At 41.2% G+C, this 5,049-nt stretch overlaps 1 pseudogene; it reads left to right on the plus strand.

Annotated features, from left to right (window-relative positions):
• The first annotated feature begins 3,094 nt into the window (after positions 1-3,094).
• LOC148009211 (COP9 signalosome complex subunit 8 pseudogene) lies at positions 3,095-3,852 on the plus strand (annotated as a pseudogene).
• The last annotated feature ends 1,197 nt before the right edge of the window (positions 3,853-5,049 follow it).

Genomic DNA, 5,049 nt, shown 5'->3' on the forward strand with positions numbered 1-5,049 from the left:
ACTAGAGTCATGCAAAAATTGAAGAAGTTATTGCAGATTGCTCCTACTCTCAGGAAAGCGAATTATAATTGCGGAAGGCCTATTGTATTGACAGTTGACACTAGTCCAATTGGCATAGGTTGGGTTGTGGGTCAAGATGATGTAGATGGAAACAGGTACGCTATTCGGTTTGGGGCGAAAGTCCTAAACAAGAGACAGAGGAGGTATCCGCAAATCAAGAGGGAATTACTGGGAATTGTTACAGCTCTCAAATGTGACAAGGAGTACTTTATTAGAGCCCCAGTTGTGGTAAAGATAGATTGCTTGCCATTGATAGGTATGATTACGAGTTGCTCTACTCTAGATATAGCTATGCTGAGATGGATCGCATAGATCAAGTCATTAAATCAAGAATTTAAACACATAGCAGGGAAGGATAATCCAATGGCGGATATGCTGTCTAGAGCCAAATATGATGATGAGGAGACACTACTTGCAGAAGAGGATGATGATTTCAGTCGCTATGGTTGATCATGTTTGCCATGTCTATGATATTGTGGCTTTCATAGAAGAACTCTATGTTGGAGATTGGTTGCAGATTGGCAAGTACCTTAGTACACTAAGAAAAAGAGATGAATGGACAGATGAAGAGTTCAAGAAGATCAAAAGAAAATCCTATGGTTATTTTCTCAAGGACAGATTTCTTTGGAAGCACCCGAAGAAAAGAGGTGGATTACCCTTGCGGGTTGTCTGCAATAAAGAGACCCAGTTACAGGTGATGAGAGAGTTTCATGAGAGTCCTTGGGCTAGTCATAGAGGAGTGTGGGCTACTTATGAGAAAATCAAGGAAAAATATTGGTGGAAAGGCATGTACAGATATGTTTCTCGCTTTGTAGAGACTTGCAGAGACTGTCAGATGTATTCTGTAGTGCGTCATCGAGATGAGCTTCATTCGACCTATCCGCTATGCATTCATTATAAGTGGGTAGTTGACTTGGTTACTATGCCAATGGGTCTATGGCAGTGAGGGTAGACCTTTGAGAACGAAGACCACTAGTGTAGTGTGTAAGTTCTTATTGGAAGAAATTTTCTACAGGTATGGCTGTGTGGGTAAGATCATTGCACATCACGATGAATTAGATGCAGATGAAGCTAGGGAGTTTTTCTCTCAACTAGAAATCAAGTTGGCTCTAACCACAGCATACAATCCAAAGGGAAATGGAAAGAGTGAAAGAGGGCATCCACCGATAGTGAAAGCATTAGCCAAAGCATGCAGAGGACAAATTGGAGAATGGCCGAGACTTCTACCATTTGCTTTGTGGGATGATCATACGACTCACAGTGTTACCACAGGATATATACCCGCAGAGTTGATGTATGGTCAGAAATCGGTTATGCCAACTGAGACTTGTGCTTTGACTTGGTCAGTTTTACCTTGGCAGGAGGATTTGACGAGAGAGGAGCTCTTAGCTCTTCATATCTGGCAGTTGGAGAGAAGACCAGAGGATATTCAATTAGCTATTGACAGGTTGAAGGTTGCCAGACTTAGAAATAAGGACAGGTTTGACAGCAGGTATCGCTTGCGGCCTAGAGCAATAGAAGAGGGAGACTGGGTATTAGTCTTTGATAGTAGCCTTGAAAATCAGCATACTACACTTCGAAAGATGGTGAAAAGATGGTTTGGGCCATACATAGTCAGACATGTCTTTGATAATGCAACATGTGAGCTGACAGAATTCGATGGGACAGTGCTTAGAGTGCCCATTGCAAGAAAAAGAATCAAGATTTTCAACAAAAGAGATGATGAGGATTATGCATTGGAAGAATTTGTAAGAAAAGAGCAACGAGAAGAAACTCCAGTAGAAGAGACAGATGATATGACAGATAACCTTGCTGATATACCAGAAATAGACAATGAAGAGATTGATCTGTTCGTGGATCTTGATGACAATGATCATGGGTAGTTGGCCCATCTGGAGGATGCGCAGGATCAGAGGAAGTGGATGTCATGCTGTTGCGCATCCAAGGTGTGGAATCCACCAAAAAGTTGTATGTGTGACATTTGTTACTTTGTACATACTTAGACGTTGTGCTTTGCTCTGCCTGAATGTTTTGCCTTCAGTTGGTTCGTGTTCAATTTCACAGAAGAGACAAGTCCTATTTGGGAGTGAATCTGATATTTGTTACAAACAATTTATAAGCAAAATGGGCTATAAAATATTAGGTTCACATTCATTTTATGGTATTGAAAGCCACAGGTGCATGGAGACAACACCAAGTTTGGCTTGTGCAAATAAATGTATCTTTTGTTGGAGACATCATACCAACCCTGTAGGAAAAACTTGGAAATGGAAAATGGACGATACAAGTGAAATTGTTGAGGCTGCACTAGATCAACACATCAAGATGATAAAACAAATGAAAGGTGTACTAGGAGTCAAAGAAGATCGATTGACGGAAGGATTAAATCCTAAACATTGTGCTCTTTCATTAGTGGGAGAACCAATAATGTACCCGGAGATCAATAAACTAATAGGGGAGTTGCATAAGCGGAGAATCTCAACCTTCCTTGTGACAAATGCACAGTTTCCTGATCGAATTGAGATCCTGGATCTAGTCACTCAGCTTTATGTAAGTGTTGATGCAGCCACAAAGGAGCGACTCAAGACAGTTGATCACCCTCTATTTGCAAACTTCTGGGAATGATTCACGGATTCTTGGAAGGCACTTCGGAAAAAGCAGGAAGAAAGGGGACGGATGGCTATTTCCAGAAGAGGCTTTCGACCTGCTTTGATTCCGATTGATGGGAGAGATCAATCAGGAGATGTTTTTTTTTTTGTGATCGAATTTGGGGAGGGTCATGATTCTGACGAGTTCAACCAATGAAAAGCAGGTCAAACCATGGGAAGGAAGCTAATTATGGAGCTAGTCAACTCTTTTCAGCGTGAACCAGATGCAATTCAGGCTCGGCACCACTTTGTTATGAAACAGAGGGCTCCATAGCTATGCCAGGACTGTTACGAAAAACTTCAGACCTGGAGTGTGATCACCTTTAGTCAACAATTTTTATGTTAGCTATATGAAGATGATAGCTCTACGGCAACACCAACTACACATGACGGTATTATATCCTAGGAGAGGGAACCCGTGTATTAGCTCAAGTGTGAGTCTTTATGTGGGTATGGCTTCCATCTGCTTATCCAACTCAAGGTTGCTCCTAGGGATCAGCATTTTGACACAAAACTCAGCCCCTTCCATGATGCCATCAATTCAAGCCGATACTCGGATGCCAGATACATTTGCAATGCCCTGGAGCTTGAGGTGGCACCATATTGTTTTGTTTGTGTAGCTTGCCGCTAAAGGACTGCAGAAGCCAGATGACTGGCCTTATGAGGTCCAGCTGCTTGCACATATCTATGTCTCTGATCTTAATAGTGCAAGGCTTTTGTGGAAGCGTACACCCACAACCATAAAATAGAGCCATCCAGAACTTGTTGTTGTGTGGGGAATTGAACAATGCATGTGGAAATATGACCATGATGGTGTTCATAATGCTCTTCGAAACTGCAATTGGAGTCCAGCTATTCAACAAATGATTGTTGCATTTTCAGTTTTTTTCTTTTAGAGGATTATTCACTGAAGATCTTGAAACTGCTATCCACAGCATATTCATTCATAAGTGTTAGTGATGCTGCAAACTTTTTGGGCATAAAAGAGGGAGATGCGATCGCAGGCACTACCCAAGAGGGATGGATTTTGGATCTTGTGTCAAACATGCTGACTGTTAAGCGGATACTTCCTGTGGCAGCACAAAAGCTAGATTCTAGCAAACTTCAAATTTTAATTGAGTATGTGTTTCATCTCGAGCATTGAGGATGGTGCAGTCAATTTCAAAAGACAACTGGAGCTTTTGTAGTTTGGGTACCCTCAATGGCAAAAGGTGGAGAGTGGCTATAGGATGGTAAATGTATCCTAAATCAGACATGGCAGATGATACATTTGCAGTCTTAGTTGATAAGTTGGGTAGTCCTAGTAGCCAGCATGCTCAAGATATTCATCTAGATTTTAGTATGAGGACTGGCCAAGCTGTCTGATCAACTACATCTCTGATGTTACTATGAGCAGTCTGTTGGAAGCTGCAGTAGCACCTTCTGATGTTGCATGAGCTCTATTTTGAGCTCTTTTGGAGTGGAAAAGCTTGAGTTGCTTTTTCAGAAAGTTCAGAATGTTGTTGTTGCCAAAGAAGAGGAAGGAACTAATTTTTGAATGCAGTAAAGAGAGCCTCACAAGAGCTTTCATCTTTGTCTGATCGCGTGCATCGACTTCATGAAACACTTGACAATATTCATCAGTGGAAGGAGGCTGTTAACTCTTGGAAAGATATCTGAATTCGAACGAAAAGTGTTATTGAGAGGAAGAAGCTTGAATTGCTTCAGCTGCTTGCACTGTGGCTCAAGTGGCAACTGAATTGGATAAACAGAGTGCTGGAAGCTCATCTTCAAGATTTTCAGAGTTTCTGTTGGCAAGCTTATGTGATTGGAAACTGCTTTTGACCAAGTGTGGATGGGCAGAAGATGACGACGCTCGAGTGATGCAAGAAGGAGCTTCAAAGATCCATACGATCATTATAGCAGAAGGATCTACAAATGCTGCAGAATTAAATTGGGTGGCCTAAAACCACTGGACTGATCATATTGGAATTCATCTTGTATTTTGTAAACATCTTGGCAGTAATACAATTGTTACTTGGCATCATTTTCTCGTCTTGCTTATTCACATGATAGATCTTCTATCTTGAAATTCGTCAAGGTCCTCTGTGGATGTGACTTTGCTTTCGAAAATCCTTCAACACCATATGAGCTAAGGTATCCCTAGCAATGAGTTATATTAGTCCCTAGAGTTGGTTGATGAACTAATGGGCTCTACTATTTGCATGAATTAAAAAATGCTAGTGTCATAGTTTTACCCTTACATGATCCACTTCAAGAGGCTATTATAGATTTCTAGTACTAGCCTAGATGTCACAAGATGCTCTCATAGCACCTATACTTCAGAAAAATTTTCTTGATA

The sequence above is a fragment of the Lygodium microphyllum genome, unplaced genomic scaffold, assembly GCF_053477565.2.
Source record: "Lygodium microphyllum isolate KBCC unplaced genomic scaffold, Lygodium_microphyllum_v1.1.10 scaffold_33, whole genome shotgun sequence".
NCBI lineage: Eukaryota > Viridiplantae > Streptophyta > Polypodiopsida > Schizaeales > Lygodiaceae > Lygodium > Lygodium microphyllum.